Source organism: Microtus oregoni, unplaced genomic scaffold, assembly GCF_018167655.1.
Source record: "Microtus oregoni isolate MIOR12 unplaced genomic scaffold, Mior012 000098F_ref0000018, whole genome shotgun sequence".
Taxonomy (NCBI): domain Eukaryota; kingdom Metazoa; phylum Chordata; class Mammalia; order Rodentia; family Cricetidae; genus Microtus; species Microtus oregoni.
In genome coordinates this window covers 2,286,453-2,305,945 of record NW_024544711.1, presented here as the reverse complement: position 1 = coordinate 2,305,945, position 19,493 = coordinate 2,286,453, and the positions used below count along the sequence as shown (strand labels likewise).

The 19,493-nt window shown below is 50.9% G+C and overlaps 1 protein-coding gene across 2 annotated transcripts in view; it reads right to left on the bottom strand.

Moving 5' to 3' along the window:
* The window catches only part of LOC121442979 (PH and SEC7 domain-containing protein 2), a 137,604-nt gene that overhangs the window by 64,103 nt on the left and 54,008 nt on the right, over positions 1 to 19,493 (bottom strand). The window contains exon 1 of one of the 2 annotated variants that reach the window (XM_041644633.1): positions 1,563 to 1,731. The exons of the other annotated variant lie outside the window; for it this stretch is intronic. The gene's annotated coding sequence lies outside the window, so the exon portion shown is untranslated. Of the gene's footprint in view, positions 1 to 1,562; positions 1,732 to 19,493 lie in introns of those variants that run through there. 2 annotated transcript variants of the gene reach the window in all.

The following is a 19,493-nucleotide window of genomic DNA, read 5'->3' as shown; positions in this document are numbered from 1 at the left end:
AGACAGTGCAAGCCTGCAGGAAGGAGACCCCTTAGTCTGGCACAAGGCAACTCAGAGCTCCAGGGACAAATCACCTGGGCATTGAGACCTCAACCCTACAGGAGGCACCAGCTGAAGAGGCCTCTAAGAACACCTGTCATTCCTCTGCCTTCAGCTGGGTCACAGCTACCTACTCACTCCCCCCCCTGGAGGCTCAGCCATGCCTATAGGGGCTGCTCTTATCCCCCAGGATCAACCGCTGGAGGAGCCCTACTCAGAACCCACTGCCTAGCTCCATGCAGCGGGAGAAAGGGCTTTGGGGGAACAATTCTCTTCCTCCAGACCCCTGAGTGAACCAGAAGAGTGACTGGTTCATTGTCCTGATTCCTAGACCCCTGGCCACAGATCTTGCAGCTTCCCTGGGAGGAAGGCATCTGCTCAAGGGGGAGGGTAGACTTAGAGGGGGTCCCACACTCCGTGCCTGCTATCCCTCAAGCTAACTCAGTGGTGTTCAGAAGGCAGCTCTTGTTTTCAGGGTCTGGAGGGGACTAGAGTAATCCTAATGCTACCCCCAGGCCCACCCTCCTACAGCAGCAACCCCAGAGCAGGCTGCCTGGTCTCGGTCACCTCAGCTAGGCTTGTCCTGAGCTGCCAGGAGGAGTCTGGTGCCCTCTTGCATTATAACTGTTGCATCTGCCCCCGGATCTCTGTCTGGACCCGGCAAGATGGGCCTAAGACAAAGGGGTGGACAGTGGGCCCAAGGTCTTGTGTAGAAACAATGCCCCGGTTCTTATTTCAGAGAGTCCCAGATCCTCCAGGGACAAGAGTCTAGAAGCGAGCCAGCTGAATACGGTGGTCCCCACATCTGGATTCCCTGCCCCACCCAGACCCAGCTTCAGGTTCCAAGGACCCCTCCTCTCAATGCTACTATAGCCATTCTGTGTGAGGCCTGGCCTTGCCTACTGCCTGCCACGCCCCCAAGCGAACCCCTGCTCTTGAGAGAGAAAGGCCTGGGCCCCAGGCCTGCCTGTCAAAGTTGGGAAACTGGAAAGAGAAATAAATCCTCAAAGATGTTCCGTTGTGGAGGTAGCTGTGGCAGGCCCCAGTACACAACACCCCAACCACAGACCACCAAACTGACACTGGCATCCCACCAATGCACACGCTAACACTGATTATACAAAAGGAGGAGGGGACCGGGAGGCAGAGCCCAGGAGACAATTGGGCCGGCAGCTCCGTCCTCCCTGCAGGCGGGACTGGGGCTCTTTGGCGGCGCCCCCACTCCCTGGCCCAGTCCTGACCATCTTGGGCTTCCTCTCCCTGCCCCATCTCCATGACAACCGCATCCTTTGGATGCTCCAGCCACCACAGAATTGATCTCGAAATGTAGCTTTGTTAGAGGACCCTAGCGGGCAAAAAGGGCGGAGGGCGGCTCTCGCCACCCAGCCTGCTTTCCTCTCCCCCCCCCCCCACCCACCCCACCCTAAATCCCTTCCTAGTCTCTAGCCGGCCTCCTGAGGAGAGGGGCGGGGTCGCGGAGCGTGCAGGCCTTGGGGACGCAGTTGATCCGTAGCCCCACTCACCGCTCGGGTCCCAACAGCTGGGTCCCCTCTCACGGCGGGGCCATGCGGAAGCCACCCCTGGACCCGCGGTCCCGTGCCGCCGCCTGTTGGAGCTCCCCGCGTCCGCTTCTGTCCCTTCAGGTGTTGGAGCCTCGGCTGTGGAGAGGCTGGGCAGAGAAGGAGGGGACGGACTGCAGGAGGGAGGGAACAGAGCAGCGAAGGAGGGAGGGAGGGAGGAGCGGGAAGGACGGGAAGGGCGGAGGGGGAGTGGAGGGTCTGCCGGCGCGCGCGCAGCCCGGAGGGGACCTTGGCCACCAGGAGGGCCCACCCGCGGCACCTGGCCACGAGCGCGCGACCTTGCGTGGGGCGCCCACCCACAAGATGCAGCCACCTCTGTCCCGCACCGGCCCGCGCTGTATGGACCCTTTAAGAAAGTGGGGGAGGGGAGTTCCACGAGGTTCCGCCCCCCTCCTAGCCCAGCCCAGCCTCTGTCCTCGAACCTCTGGCCGACCCAACCACTCTCTGTCCCAACTGTCCTAGCCCCTGATGGGGAGGGACGGGCCTTGCCCCCACCCCAGAATCCCCATTTTCATCCTGGGAGATCTCTCCTTGGAGTTTAGGGAGCAAAGTAGAGAGAGTCAGAGAGAGAGATAGGCACCCAGAGGTACAGATAGACTTGGGAGTGACAGGAGGAATTGAGGACCACAGCGCTGGAAGGGGCAGAAGAGCAGAGACCAAAGAGAGAGGCCCTGGGTAGATGGGAGTTGAGACAGGGCCACCCTACGCTGGTAAGAGTGAAGAGAGGCAGCACTCTGGAATACAGAAGTACGACCCCTAACCTCTCCTCCTGCTTGGCAGTCATGGCCTGCACCCCCACCTCAGGACTGCAGCTCCCTGGAGGAGTTTGACCAGGCTGCCTGGACTCCACACTAAGGCTTGGCTGTAAATCTCCTATAGCGCAAGACCCTACCTCTCAGAGAGATGCTAAGGGGCTCCAAGCCCTAGGGGCTGGAGAAGAGAAGGGTGAGAAGGGGAGGGGGAGCAGGGGCTACCACAGGAGGCCACTTTGTACCTCTCTCCCTCTTCTTCAGCTTCCCGGTTCTGGTCACCAAACCCACAATCTCCTCTAATGCTTTTCCTGTGTCCTACTTGACTCAAAACAATCCAACAACCCATTTTACAGATAAAAACACTGATGCTCCAAGAGCAGACCTCATCTGCCCCGGGTTTCAGGAGATCTAAGAAACCAGGCAGTTGAGAGAGGGTTAGTGCACAACCTTTCACCTCCCCCAACCCTCAGACATCATGCAGGGACCTCAGAACCTCTTGGGAGGAGGGGGACCTGTCCTGCAGGTGAGGAGGGTGGCTGGAGCTCAGGAGGAGGCAGAGGTCATGGCTGAACCGACCACTCTTCTGGGTTCCCACCCCATCTGGTGAAGTGGGGGCTTGTCCACACAGAGCTGGCGTGTGTGTCCATTCAGTGGACCGTGGCTCTTCTACTGGTTAGGATGACTTGCCGGACTGGAGATGTAGCCCAGTAGTTAGAACGCTTGTCTAGAATCCGAGTATGCCTGAGGCCCTCGTGGAACTGGCTCCTGACTTCTTGTCTCCCGTGGACTGAGCCCTGTAAGATCAGGTTAAGCTTGCCCAGCGTCCATACACAGAGCTGGGAGGAATGGCAGGGAGGGAGGGGCATATGCCGTCACTTGCCCTCCCACAGCCAGGTCCTCATTCCTGTCCACAGCACATGGGGCCTCCTTGAGTGTCCCTGACAGCTGTCTCCAGTTCCTCTTTCTTGAGGACCTCTCAGGCTGCTTTCCCCAGACACCTGACAGCAGCAGCTTAGGGGAAGGAAGGGCTGGTTTGGGCTCACAGTCGTGGGCAAAGGCTCGCTGGCAGGAACTCAAGGCTGCTGGTGGCATTGGAAAGACAGCGCTGGTGCCCTGTTCTCTTTCTCCTCCCCCACCCCCAGTTCAGGACCCCAGCCCATGGAATGGTGTTAGCCACATTTAGGTGGGTCTTCCACCTCTGTTAACCCCGTCTAGAAACTCCCTCACCAACACATCCTGAGATTTGTCTCCTAGGCGAGTCTAGATTCTGCCAAGATGGCCATTGACATTAACAGACTCTAGCCCAGATCTCAGCTCTTCTGCCCTCACGCAATCCATGACGCCATCCACGAGGATCACCATCCCCAAGGATCACCATCCCCGAGGATCACCAGCACAGCTCCCAGTTACGGATGTGCAGGGTGGGTGTTGCACACGGGCACCTGAGCTTGCAGACCCCTCGAGGAGCTGGAATCAACCACCCTCTTCTCACCATGCTGTGAGCCTGGCACAAGGCCACAGATGCCAGGGAAAGACAACATTTCTTGCACCCCCAAGTAGATGCAGTAGGCACGCCTACCTAGCCAGGCCCCCCCAAAATCATATATAAAGGTGCTGTAGCCTGGGCCTCGTGGCAATGCCAAGCCCTTATCCAGTATGCAGACTTCTTTATTCTGAAGTGTTTGATGCTGTCTTGAGGGACATACAATTGTATTGAGCATACAATAGGACTCCGCTTTCCTCCCAGGACTTCCCTAGCCATGACCCCTGGTCCCTCCGCTTTCTCTCTCTCAGTGCTTGCCCCCCCCCCCCCCGCCACTCTCTACACTCTGAGATCCGACTAGCTTCAAAACCAAGCTAAATGCAGTGAGTGCCAGCCACATGGTCCCCAGGTCAGACCTAGACACCAGTGCTGGCTGAGGTTCCTTCCTGCCTTAACTCAGCCCAGCGGAGCCCCCAGCTCTCTTCCCACTCCTCCACCCACCTAGTCTAACCCTGAAAGCCATCTTTGCCTTCCTTTCCACTACATCCAATGCCCGGACAGTCTGAGGCACGCCACCTATGTCCCAAGTTAACCCTTTTGGTCAGTCCCACTGCCACCCATCCTAGCCCAGCCACCTTCTCTTCCCTGACTGTTATGGTGTCCTTACAACTGGTTCCACCCCTCACTCCAAGCATTCAAGCCCTGCAGCTATGGGGGTGGCTACGGAAAGACCCCACACTCTCCTGCTCACACTCATGCAGTGAGTCTCTGTGACTCGGTGCCACCATCGCCATCTTCACATGGCCTCCGGAGTCCTCTACTGTTTCTGTCCCAGCTCCTCTCTGACCTCTCCACATCAGCCACACCAGCATCCCTGTGCACCCTCTCTTGTAAATGCTAAAAGGGATTTGAAACAAAAGCAAGCATATAAAAAAAAAAAAAAACAAGGGGTGATGGGTCCTGCCCTTTGGGTGGGAGACAGCAGGAAGGGACCTCTCCGGAGATTTCCCCAGACCTAGGAGACACCCCTCCAGGTTCCAGGGCCTTCACAGTCACAACATGCCCCTCCTTATTGTTTGAACAGCTGCTCCTTGGGGTTAGGTCCCTTCTCTCTTTTCTAAGTCCCCAGATCTACCACCAGCCAAGAAAGCGTACAATAGGAACCAAACAGAATGAATACGAGGCCAGCGACCAGTCCCTGCAAGGGCCAAGGACTCTACAGGGCCAGAAGAGGGAAGCCACATGTCAAGAGCCTGCGAAGGGAGATACAGAAGCTGGGCTGAGTCCTTGGAACCTCAGAGTGTTATCTGGAAATGAGAATACTACCTAGAACCTGTGTGGGGAAGAGGAGAGACCCTTTCCACCCGACAGGCCCTTTCTGGGAGAACCGTGAGAGGCTGGGAGCAAAATGGGGCAGCCAGGAAGGAAGGCTGCAGGGGCTCCAGGTTTGCCCCTCCTCTCCCCTCCCCTAGCAAGCAGCTGCTGCCAGCCCGAGCCAGGACAGTGGACAAAGCCCTACAGGGGAGGGCCAGGGACTTGCAGTGCCTAGAGCCAGCAGGCCGTGGTCCCAGGGCACAGCAGTACATGGCCCAGAACTCCATCTGAGAGCCTTTGTGGGTCTCTGGGAGCCTGCCCAGGAGAGTGCGGGAACTGGCGATGGCGGGATGGGGTGGGAACCCTCTACTTCCTGGGGTCCATCCAGGCCTGAGTAATAAGGGGTTCAAGGAGCACCCCATCTGTCCTACCCAGAGCTGCTGGGACTAGAGCGGCCAGTGCCACTCATCCCTGAGTTCAGGGAAAGAGGATCCCTCAGTGCTGTAAGAAGCGAGTAGGACAAGGTTTCTCAAAAGCCGGGGGACACCTGACAAGTCGGAACTTGCCCAGGCTGGCTAGGTCCAAACTGCATTTTCCCCAAGAGAGCTAGCTGGCGCTGGAGGAAGCGGGCCGGGAGAGGATGGCTCCCTGCCTCCCTCTGCTGGTAGCACCTGGAATTACAGCGCACCACATCACTGGGCAGGCACCTACTGCGGGTCCTCGCCAAAGGGCACTAGGAAGAGTAGACATCCATCCAAGAGTCATCACTCGGCCTTGGCTACGACGGACCTCCAGCCACAGCCGTCTATCACCAGCGTCAGAGTTCCGATTCTCACTCCTTCGAGAAATCCTTTATCTAATCCAACTTTAGTATTTACTCAACTTCGAGCAGGATGTCTCCGAAGACCGTATTCTTTCACAATATGGATGGAAACGAAAACTCTCCTATCTCGTGGTGACAAAGGCCGCCCTTTCCGTGTGCCAACGACCACCGAGAACTGAGGGAAATGCAGGGACTTCGCCCCAAGTCCTGATATATCAGGGAAAGTATGAGTGTCACCGCCCAGATCTGTCCCGCCCAACCCTCCACGCACCCGGGAGAAAGGAGTCGATCAAGGACTCTTTTGGGGTTGTGCCGCCACCTGCTGGTGGACACAGAAACTGCAACTGCCCCACCTGGCAGAAGCCTGACTCCAGAGAGCACACAAAGATAACACATGCTAACTTTTATTTTGCCCTTGCACAGAGCTTCTGCCAAGTCTTGAGAGACGAGAATGTGAAGTAGGTTTCCAGTTAACCCAGACTAGCCTTCAACTAGTTATGTACCGGAACTTCCCTTAAAGTCTCCTAAGACTGAGATTACAGGCATGTGCCACCATGGCCCAACACTTCCTATGGAGTCGTCCAAACTGGTCAACCTATTCTACATTCTCCAAAGGAAGCGAGCATTATTCATGCCACCCCACCTTTAAGGACACTGTTGCTTGCTGACAGTTTTGTTTTGTTTGGGGGGTTCTGGGTATTGAACACATGAACACATGCTAAGCCGCAAAGCCTCAACCATATTGCTCACAGTTAAGGAACTTGCATGGGCCTCTTTTCCTAGGTGCTGGCCCATGAGCTAGGGTTGGGACGCTCCCGATCTGCCCACTTCCCATGCTGCCTCGGGCTCAGTGCATCCCGGCTTGGCTTGCAGCTATAATAGTGTGTGAGGCCCTATACCCCTGCCAAAGACCTACCCTGTAGGCCTGTGAGTTCCCCAGAGCACAGCTAGGGAAGGTCTATATCCATGCCCACTCCCCTGGGGTGATTGGACTGTCCACCATGTGCTAGCCCCTCCCACCTGGAGATACGCAGTCCTTACTCTGCAGGCCCTCCCCGTATAACCCAGGACTCCTGTGCTGTTTCCTTACAATGCAGGCTCTTCCAGCGGGTCCTGGAGGCTGAGGCAGTGCTAGCCACCCAGCTCTGAGGAAGCAAACATGGCCCAATTCATTTCACAGGCAAGGTGAACTAACCAATCACTGAGGCCTGAGCTGAGAGGAGGGACTTGGAGTAAGGACCTATAATAAAGTCCCAGGTCATTCATAGGTACTGATGGTGGAAGGTACCATGTCCCCAGGGAAATCTGGGACAAATGCCAAGAACCACCAGGAGAGAAGAAATGACTGCTGTCTAGCATACAACTCAAATGGCCGTTGTCTTAGTCAGGGTTTTTGTTGTTGGTTGGTTGATTGGTTGGATTTTTTGGTTTTGGTTTTGGGTTTGTTTTGTTTTGTTTTGGGGTTTTGTTTTGTTTTGTTTTGGGGTTTTGTTTTGTTTTGTTTTGGGGGGGGGTTGTTTTGCGTTTTGAGACAGGGTTTCTCTGTGTAACAAACAGTACTGGTGTCCTGGAACTCGCTCTGCAGACCAGGCTGGCCTCAAACTCATTGAGATCCACCCGTGTCTGCCTCCCAAGTGCTGAGATTAAAGGCGTGTGCCACCACCACCTGGCATTAATTAGGGTTTTTATTACCATAAAGGGACATCAGGACTATAGTAACTCTTTTTCTTTTTTAAAGATTTTTTTTTATTTATTATGTGTACAGTATTCTCAGTATTCTGTCTGTATGCATGCCTGCACGCCAGAAGAGGGCACCAGATCTCATTACAGATGGTTGTGAGCTGGTTGCTGGGAATTGAACTCAGGACCTTTGGAAGAGCAAGCAGTGCTCTTAACCGCTGAGCCATCTCTCCAGCCCCCTAAAGTAACTCTTATAAATGAGAACATTTAATTGGGGCTCATTTACAATTTCAGACGCTTAGTCCATTATCATCATGATGGGAAGCATGGTGGTACACAGGCAGACATGGTGCTGGAGTAGTAGTTGAGAGACCTACATCTTGTAGGCAACAAGACATCAACTGAGACATTGGGAGTATCTTGGGCATAGGAAACATCAAAGCCCACCCCTACAGTGACACACTTCCTCTAATGAAACCACACCCACTCCGACAAAGCCATACCTCTTAATAGTGCCCCTCCCTGTGGGATTATGGGGGTAAATTACATTCAAACTACCACAGCCATCAAACTGCCATATTAGACATTGGGCTCAAACACAATTTTAGATTAAAGGATTCTAAATTATCATATAGTCTCCACTCTCTCATCTGTTTAATAAATATATATTGAACTTGATCCCAATTGTAGATAGCTCATATCAGGAAACAAAGCAGACATAAATCTTCATTCTTCTTGAGGCTGAGGATGTGTTAATAGCTCAGTTGGTAGTAGAGTTGGGTCCAGAACCCCATCACTATGTAAGGCCAAGCACGATGGTTCTCACCTGCTACTCCAGTACTCCGGCGGCAGAGGCAGAAGGAGCAGAAGTTCAATGTCATCCTCAGCCACTTAGAGACCAACTTGTGCTACTTGCAATCCTGAAGAAAGAAAGCAGATGCAGGTGTATAAGAAGAAACTCCCTGAGGCTGGAAAGATGGTTCAGTGGTTAAGAGCACTGGCTGCTCTTCCAGAAGTCCCAAGTTCAATTCCCAGCAACCACATGGTGGCTCACAACCATCTGTAATGAGACCTGGTGCCTTCCTTGCCAGCAGAACATGTATGCTTAATAAATAAATAAATCTTAAAAAAAAGAAGAAACTCCCTATAGGTCCAACTTTGGCGGCATATGCCTGTAATGAACGTGTGTGTTATCATTACATTCCATGGTGGGCACTCAGGAGGCAGAGGCAGGCAGGTCTCTGTAGGTTTGAGGCCAACCTGGTCTGCATAGTGAGTTCCACGTCAGTCAGACTTGCCAAGTGACACCCTGTCTCAATAAATAAGTAAATAAATAATCAATCACGTCTTGCCCCTCCCAGTAGGAGATAGAGGGAAGAAGCAATATGCATGAGAAGTTATGGATGTTCATAGTATTGTCAACAGCGGTAACAGGGAGACAGAAAGGAAATCAGGAGGCCTGGGGAATGGCTCAGTGGAAGGACAGAGGATGGGGAGGACCAAGGAGTAGGATGGGGAAGGGGCACAGCCTGCAAGGTAAGGGGTGGATGCCTCCAGGGATTGAACCAAGTGATAGGGGCTAAGGCGTGGTGGGCACTCCATCACCAGGGCCCGAGGGAGGCAGGCCTAGGCATAGCCCTTCCCTAACTGTGCCCTGGGGAGCTCTCAGGACATCAAACTAGGCCATAGGCAGAAGTGGAAACCCTGTTATGGAATAAGTGCAAGTTGAGCTAAGAATCATTCTGCCCAAGACAGCATGTGAAATGGGATCAGATGGGGGGCTCCCCCACCCCAGTTCAGGTGCCAGCGCCCAGCTAAAGCATGCAAGAAAAAGGGTCTGCACAAGTCATGTAACTGCATGGTGTCGCTAAGTAGGGGAGAAGTAGGGGCCACCACTTTAAATAGAATGTTAATGAGGCCTGGCAGTAATGGCACATGCCTTTAGTCCCAGCACTTGGGAGACAGAGGCAGGTGGATCTCTACGAGGATGAGGCCAGCCTGGTCTACAGGTCTACAGGTTCCAAAGCTGTACAGAGAAACCCTGTCTCGAAAAACAAACAAAACAAACAAACAAAAAGAAAAAAGTAAAGGGAAGGGGGGAATAGTGTAAATTATATTTTATTTAAGTTTTTTAAAGATTTATTTATTTATTATGTATACAATATTCTGTCTGTGTGTATCCCTGCAGGCCAGAAGAGGGCACCAGACCCCATTACAGATTGTTGTGAGCCACCATGTGGTTGCTGGGAATTGAACTCAGGACCTCTGGAAGAGCAGTCAGTGCTCTCAAACTCTGAGCCATCTCTCCAGCCCTTATTTAATTTTTTTAATCAATTAATTAACAATATCCTCCTCCTGAAGAGTGAGCTACAAATGCACATTCAAGACAAGAGAAAAAGATCACCAATGAAGGAGGAGGGGATCCGAGGACCTGAAATAGGAGAAGCAGGGGATGGGGCTGTCTTAGTTCAGGTTTTTATTGCTGTGAAGAGACGTCATGGCCATGGCAACTCTTATAAAGAAAACATTTCATTGAGGGTGACTCACAGTTTCAGAGGTTCAGTCCGTTATGATTATGAAGTAGAGATGGTGGCAAGCTGTATCCTTTTTGTTTTGTTTTGTTTTCTGAGGCAAGGTTTCTCTAGGTAAAAAGTCCTGGCTGTCCTAGAACTTGTTCTATAGACCAGATTGGCCTCCCTGCCTCCTGAGTGCTGGGATTAAAGGCAACAGGAAGTCCACTGACTGTCACACTGAGTGAAGCTTGAGAAAAGAGAACTCAAAGCCCACTCCACAGTGACACACTCCCTCCAGCAAGGCCAAGTCTTCTAATAGTGCCACCCCCTTTGGGGGCATTTTCTTTCAAAGCTTTTTGTGGGTTCTACCCACAAGAAGAGAAGCAAAGTCAGGGGAAAGCGGACAGCTAATCCTCAGCAGGAAACCATGACAAACCGGGACTGAATTCGCCACATGGAGAGCATGTGGGGAAGGCTGAGGAGAGCCTGGTAAGAGAAGCATTAGACATGAAGTCTTAATTAAAAAGCTCCATGGCCACGCCAACTGTAACAGCCAAGGGGAAACCCCGCCGGGCACAGCCATGAGCGGGGAGCAACAGGGACAGCCACCAACAGAGACCTACAGTACTCAAGAAAGAACTACAGAGCCCTTAAATGGCACACGCCTTTAATCCTGGCACTGAGTAGGCAGAAGCAAGTGGCTCTCTTTGAGTTGTAGGCCAGCCTGGTCAACAGAGTGAGTTCTAGAACAGCCAGAGCTGTCTCAAACAAAATATATCTATTTTATGTGTGTATGTATGTATATGTATATGTGTATGTGTGTGTATGTGTATGTATGTATATGTATGTATATGTGTATGTATGTGTATATGTGTATGTGTATATGTATATGTGTATGTGTATATGTATATGTGTATGTCTATATGTATATATATGTGTGTGTATGTGTATATGTATGTATATGTGTATATATGTGTATGTGTATGTATACGTATATGTGTATTGTATGTATACATATATGTGTGTATGTATGTATATGTATATGTGTGTATATGTGTGTGCGTATATGTGTATGTGTATGCATACATGTATATGTATGTATGTGTATGTATATGTATACATATATGTGTATGTATATGTGTGCGCAAGCACACACAAAGGAGGAGGAGCAAAGAAAGAAATCTGCCACCTGCTGCACAGGGTGGACTTCTAATGCATCGTGTTCGGTACAAAGTAAGCCCGAGGAGAAACCTGTGTGATCCTGTTCACAGACCTAGTATCTGCAGGACACAGGGTCATTGAAACACAAGTGGGGTTAGTGCCAGCAGGGGCCAGAGTCAAGACCAAAAAGGAAAAAGCAAGCTGGGCGTGGTAGTACACACCTTTAATGGCTGGGAGGCAGAGGCGAGCAGATCCCTGTGAGTTCAAGGCCAGCCCGGACTACAGAGGGAGTTCCGGAAGAGAACTATACAGAGAAACCCTATCTCTAAAAACTAAAATAAAATCTTGAAAATAAAAAAAAATCTTGAAAATAAAAGTTCTGGAAGTATATACTAATGATAGTTACACCATATTATGAATGCATCTCACGGTACTGATGGTTTCTGTTTCTTTGAGAAGGAATCTCAGGGTCTCATGGATCCAAGACTGGCTTTAAACTCACCATATGTAGCCAAAAACAATCTTGAATGGGCATGCGTGTGTGTGTGTGTGTGTGTGTGTGTGTGTGTGTGTGCGCGCACACACACACACACACGTGTCTTAATATCATTCCTCCTTTTTTGTGACAGGACCTCTTGCTGAACCTAGAGCTTGCTGGTTCAGCTAGCCTGGCTAGTCCCAGGGATCCTCCTCTGCCTCCCCAGCTGTTTACATGGTGCTGGGGACCTGAACTCACATCCTCATATTTAAATGTATATTTTCATGCATGTGTTTATATACATATGTATTATATACACATATATAGTTGTATACATATATGTGTGTATCTCCACAACAAATATACACATATAGTCACAATAAGGAACTAAGTAAAACAGAACACTCTTTTCAGAAATAGCTAATGCCAGGTGGGCACGCCTTTAATCTCAACACTTAGAAGGCAGAGGCAGGCGGGTCTCTGAGCTTGAGGCCAGCCTGGTCTACAGAGTGAGTTCCAAGACAGCCAGGACTACACAGAGAAACCTGGTCTCAAAAAACAAACAAACAAAATAATAATAAAAATAATAGATTATAATAATATAATATTAATTTTTATTATAGCTAACAAATATTTATTATCTTACTCCATGCTGAAAACCTTTCACTTTTTTTCTTTTTTCTTTTTTTCTTTTTATGTGCTTTGGTGTTTTGCTTCCATGTAAGTCCCTATAAGGGTGCCAGATTCCCTGGAACTGGAATTACAGACAGTTGTGAGCTGCTCTGTGGGTGCTGGGAATTGATCCTGGATCTTTTGGAAAAACAAGTGCCCTTAACTGCTGAGACGTCTCTCCAATGCCCTGTTCTGGAAACTGAGGCCAGTGGACTCAAGTACCTTAGCCCCACTTCTGTTCCCTTTGGTTTTGGGGACCCCTCGGGGGGGGGGGCGGTAAGCAATATCAATCTGACATGGTACACCATCTTCATGGAGATCTCTAGGTAACTGCAGGTGAACGCTATGCTGAGACCACAGACGGATGCCCCCGCTGCCAGGGCCACACAGCTCTCGGGTGACCTGTGATAAAGATTACACACAACTGGAACAAGGCTTTAGAAACATGCCGCTAAGCTCAGGTGCTTCGTGTGTGTTTTGCTTTGTTCCATCTTGTCTTTGACGCAGGGTCCTACCATGTGCCCCAGGCTGACCTCCAGGTTTAGGCTGACTGCCCTAAGTGCTGGGCTACAAGCGTGAGCCACTAACAATAACAACGAGAAGAAAGTCACCAAGATTTGTCACCATGTGTTTTCAAGACTGGTAAGGGAAAGGTGGTATTAGAGACCCAAGTCAAGACAAAAGAGCGAGGGCTCAGACCAAGGTGTTTGGATCAAACTCCCTAGGTTCTTCACGTGTGTGCGGGTGTATATGCACATGTGTGCAGGTCAGTGTGGAAGTCAGGACAGCCTCCAGGTCATTCCTCAAGGGCTTTCCACCTCTTTTGTTTGGGACAAGGTGTCTCACTGGCCTGAAGCTCTATGGGTACAGCTTAGGCTGTACAGTGCCAGCGGTGCATGTACCCATCACCACCCCAACGCTGGGGTTACAGACTGGGGCCAGAGGCACCCAGCATCGTACTCGTCTTGTCTTATGTGGGTTCTGGGCATCAAATGAGCACTTTCCCAACAGCGCTCTTCTAAGCCCAAGCTTCCCAGGCTCTCATCCTAGCTCTGCCACTTCCTGGTCGTCTTGGGCAAGTTACTTACCCTCTCTGTGCGTCAGCTTCCTCTTCTCTGAAATGGAAGTGGTATCAACTCCTTAACTGGTCACCCTGAAGTGGGATACAGTAGCTCAGAGGCTGGTGTGTGCCATAGCTCTGGCTAGGCTGCTCTCCTGGCTGTCAGGACTCGGAGGGTTAACTCTGTCCCCACGAGATGGGACTGAACGAGGACCAACAGAAATGTTGACATTCAGGTGCCCACAAAGCGATTATACAGGTTATACAGGTTTGGGGTCAAGAAAAGCCAGCTGGGCCGGGCGGTGGTGGCGCACGCCTTTAATCCCAGTACTCGGGAGGCAGAGGCAGGCGGATTTCTGGGAGTTCGAGGCCAGCCTGGTCTACAAGAGCTAGTTCCGGGACGGGCACCAAAGCTACAGAGAAACCCTGTCTCGAAAAACCAAAAAAAAAAAAAAAAAAAAAAAGAAAGAAAGAAAGAAAGAAAAACCAGCTGGATGTCTGTCCATGAGAAGTAGCCCGAGGGCCCAGTAGATTGCCAGGGCAGCTGCAGGCAAACCAGTTATTGTAACCTCTGGTCACACTAAGGGTGGCACTGGGAGCTGAGGTCGATGACCTTGACCTTGAGCTGAAAGTGCCTTTGGTGGAGGCTACCCTTTGTTGGTGGGAATACAAACTGTACAGCCAGGGCCACAGAGATGATTCAGCAGTTACAAGGGCTTGACACCCCACGAGGCAGGCCTGACATCTAGGTTTGATTCCAAGAGCCCACAGAAAGATGGAAGGAGAGAGCCAATCCCATGAAATCGTCCTCTAACCTCCAGGTGCTCACCATGGCAGGCACAGCCACACAACACATTGTGCACGCATGCACAATAATAATAAATAAAACTTGAAAAGTGAATAAGATAAAATGTCCAACCACAGCTGGGCGGTGCTTTAATCCCAGCACTCGGGAGACAGTGGCAGGTGGATCTCTGTGAGTTCGAGGAGGCCAGTTTGGTGCACAGAGTGAGTTTCAGGACAGCCAAAGCTACCCAGTGAGAACAAGTCTCTCTCCCAAAAAAAAAGAAAAGAGGGGCTGGAGGGATGGCTCAGTGGTTAAGAGCATTGCCTGCTCTTCCAAAGGTGCTGAGTTCAATTCCCGGCAACCACATGGTGGCTCACAACCATCTGGAATGAGGTCTGGTGCCCTCTTCTGGACTGCAGACATACACACAGACAGAATATTGTATACATAATAAATAAATAAATATTATAAAAAAAAGAAAAGAAAAGAAAGGAAGGAAGGAAGGAAGGAAGGAAGGAAGAAAGAAAGAAAGAAAGAGAAAAGCTGGGCTATAGGGCTGGAGAGATGGATCACAGTTAGGAATGATTCCTGCTCCTCCAAAGGCCTCATGTTAGGTGGTTCAAACCACCCATAATTCTGACTCCAGGGAACTGGACACCTTCTTCTGACTTCCATAGACACCTGCTGTGGCGGACCTCTCGACCGGCAAGAAAGAACAACCACCACATCAGGATTCTACTCAGAACACGCTTTACTGGAGTACCCTTGATTGATGGGGAGCATGAAACGAGAGGGCGGGAAAACAAGGGGCAGGAAGGGAAGGACAGGGAGAGCATGAAGTGAAGGGGCAGGGAGCGAAGGGGCAGGGAACTAAGGGGAGAGACAGCATGAAGCGAAGGGATGAAGGGCTCTTAGGCAGCCGCTTAAATAGGGAAATGGCACACGGGTTGCCCTGTGATTGGCTGCCACCAACAGCTGACACCAGACCGTATCGGGATAGGCTCAAGGATCCTCATCCACCGCGCATGCAGGAAGCGGGTGACATGCAGCTCTCAAAGGCATAGCCAAATATGGAGTTGTTTATTTCCAACAAGACAGGATGTCGGCGCCATCTTGTAATGGCGATCCTGTCCGGCTCACTACAACCTGCAAACAAATATCACCCATCCACACACGCTAACTAAACAAATGTCACAAATGCATACTCATCCACACATGCTAACTGAACAATTGTCACAGATACACACTCATCCACACACGCTAACTAAAAGGAAATCTCTCTCTCTCTCTCTCTCTCTCTCTCTCTCTCTCTCTCTCTTAACTCAAAAAGTGACAATGAGATGGCTTAGGAGATAAAGGCCCTGCTGTCTAGCCTGAGGACCTGAGTTAAAGCCCCAGGACCCACGTGGTAAACGAGAGAACTGGCTTCCTGAAGTTGTCCTTGGACCTCCATGCGCTGTGATATATACACTGACACAAGCATACACAATAGATGAATGGAATACGATGTAAAATAATAAGTAAGCCTAAAAACATGCTGAGTCATGGAAGTGTACACAGCACTTAGAAGCAGGAGGATCCTGGCTTCAGCGGCCAGCCTATACTTTGGCAAGTTCCTGGCCAGAGACAGTCCCTATCTCAGAAAAAAAAAATAGTAACCAGGGATGACAGCTGATGCTGCTCTCTGGCATGTGCACCTGCACGCGCACACACACGCACGCACGTGCACACACACACATGTACATATATACATGCACTCACACACAGAGAAAAATAGGCACGGTGTGCACGCCTGTAATCTCAGCACTCAGGAGGTAGAAGCTGGAGGTCAGAACGTGTAAGACCATCCCAAGCTACACAGTGATTTAGAGGCCAACCTGGATGGCCTCGTCTCACGTATAAAAACAAGGGGGAAAGCTGAGCATGATAGCACAATCCAACACTCGGAAGCTGAGGCAGGAGACTTGTGGTGAATTCAAAGCCAGGGTTCCATAGTAAGAAGTAAGATCCAAAAAGAAAAGAGCTAAAATGAGGAAAATAGGATCGTGGAGAAAAGTCAGGTGCCTGGGATCACTCTTTCTCAAGTAGAGACTCCACGTACCTGACCCGTGAGAGGAGGGGAACATCAGGAGAATCACCAGATCCTGTGGGGGCCTTGGAGGACCAGAACTGAAGCCTTCACTCCCTCCTCCACGGGAACCCAGGTTTGCCCTGACCCTGGATCTAGGAGGGGGAAGGGGGCGGGGCATAGCGTAGAGAGCGGTTGTGGGTAGACAGCAGAGGAGGCACTGCCCCCGAAGATGACCCCTCAACTGCAGCATCATCATTTGGGAAGGAGATACTCCTTGCTATGGGAGTCCATTCTCCTTGTCGAGGCCGCCATGCACCCAAGGGCTCTTCAGTCACAAACCCTACATCTATGGTGTCTACGATGAGAGTCACCTTCACCAGCTGCAGCTAATCTTGGTCTGGCCCCTCACGTTGACACCTTGGCATCGGTTTGGGGAAAGAGGCGCCAAGGAGCTGTTTGGATGGTGGGATTGGGGACATTCTCTTCCTTTCATGTATTTATAACATTCCTGCAACCGACACGTATTTTCTTGTGTGTTGGAAAACAGTCACTGCAGAAGGGGCCTGTCCTAGCCCAGCACACCCAGGGGACGGCTGCTCAGGAGATGAGGCCCTGGAAAGATTGCTCATCAGGAGCAGACACTGTCAGCTGGAAAGAAAGCTGACGCCAGGACTGGGAACACACTGCCCTCAGGGACCACTGGGGGCTTGTGTGAGGCAAAGAGGCCACTCACTCTGCTCCGTGGGATACACATGTCAGTGAACCATGCACGTCATTGGACAGCACAAGAAAGCTAGTTTGGTGTGTATCAGCTACTTTACACACTGCTTTGATAAAATACCCGTCCAAAGCATCTAACGAAGGGGCGGGGTTTATTCTAATCAAGGTTACAGTCCATTGCGGCAAGGAAGGCCTGGCAGCGGGAGCCTAAGGCAGCCATCACATTGCACCTGCAGTTGGGAAATGCACAGCTTGCTTTCTCCTTCCCACTCAGTCCAGGATCCCACGCCAAAGAGCAGTGCTGCATCCAGAGGGAGTGTGTTTCCACCTCAGTCACCCCAATCTAGATGACCTTTCACAGGCTTGCCCAGAGGCTAACTGTAGGGAACCTCGAAGTCAGCCCCAAACACCCCAAGACCAAGCTCTCGGCACAAAGGAGATTTGCCTCAGAGGGACAGAGGGCAGAGATAAGGGGAAGAGACAGGAGAGAGAGGATGAGGGAGAGGGGAAGGGAACAAGGGAAAGGGATAGGTCTATTTGTCCCAGAGGGACAAAGGGCTGCCTCCAGATAGAAGGAAGATAGTCGTGGCACATAGGAAAACGGCAGTTTATAGAGGTACAAAGAGAAACCCCATATTAGGATGAGGTGTTTAATCTTAAATGGGCATGCTAATGAGGTGAGCCAAACAGGGCTTTTGATTGCCGGACTTCAGTATTTTGATAGCTGGCCCTTGGTAGTCAGCTTCAGGAGGAGGGATTGGCCGCATAAAGGAATAGACCGATGGGGCTAGCTTCAGGAATGGACAGTTTTTAACAAGGCCGGGGGAATGAGGGAGAAGGGCCAGGCCTACTAGAGTCACGTGCTCCGTGGGCTAGTGTCCCTCCATTAACCAGATGGACAACCCCTGGATAGTAGATAACCCCTCACAGGCTTGCCTGGAGTCTGGTCTCCTAGGTGACCCTAAAGCCTACCAAGGTGACAACCGAGACCACTACAGTCTCCCTCAGGAACTGTACAAGGAAGAAAACAAGCCGGATGTCAAGGCAGTGGGCTCTCCACCACAGGAGGAGGTGTGCAAGCAACACGGGCACCAAACCACAGGAGGCTTAAAGAGAGATTTCTAGGCTGTTCAGAAGAATGAACCAAGAGTGTCTGAGTCCCAGAAAGAGGCTCAGAGTAAAAAAAAGCAAAAACAAACAAAGAAAAACCCACAAAAACAAAAAACCTTTTGAAAAGATTGGGGTTGGAGTGAGCAACAAGATGGCCGGGAGGGTGAAGGCTCTGCCCACAGAGCCTGTTGACCTGAGCTTAATCCATATACCTGTGCAATGGTAAGAGAGAACCAATTCCACAGAGTTGTCCTCTGACCTCCACAGGTGTGTATGGCACTAGTGCCCCCCCCACGCATACACACACACACATATACACACACATACACACACATGCATACACATACACACACGCGCATATACACACACATATACACATACATACACACACATGCATACACATACACACACACACATGCGTACACACACATACACACACATACACACACATGCATACACATACACACACATACACACACATGCGTACACACACATACACACACATACACACACATGCATACACATACACACACATACACACATGCATACACATACACACACGCGCATATACACACACATATACACATACATACACACACACGCATACACATACACACACGCATACACACACATACACACACATGCATACACATACACACACACGCATACACATACACACACACGTATACACACACATACACACACACGCATACACACACATACACACACACACACACACATACACACTAAAAACAGCAGAGCTCGGCCCGGTGGTGGCTTATACCTTTAATTTTAGCACTCAGGAGACAGAGACAGATTGATCTTTGAGTTCGAGGCCAGTCTTGACTACTGGACGAGCTCAAGGATAGCCAGGACTACACAGAGAAACCCCATCTCAAAACAAAACAAACAACAAAAACAAACGATGTCAGCTCCCCAGTCAGACAAAAAGTGGCAAGGGCACTCCATGCCATTTGCAATCTTGGTGGCAGAGGCTTGGTCAGGTAGCACTACCTAGAACAGTGTAGACCCTTGGTCCCTCTAGGCTTCTCTAGATGAAAATGAGCAGGGCCTCACTGCCCTGTCCAAGACAACACCCTTCCTCTCTAGGTCTCCCCCTCTGCTCACTGGTCTCACTGAAACTTTTGTTCCAAGGCTAGCTAAGTTGTCGGATGGGAGGTTGCTCGAGTTTTAGGGGAACCTGGCTCACAGTCCCTGGGACCCAGGCCTGATGCTCAGAGATTCAGCAG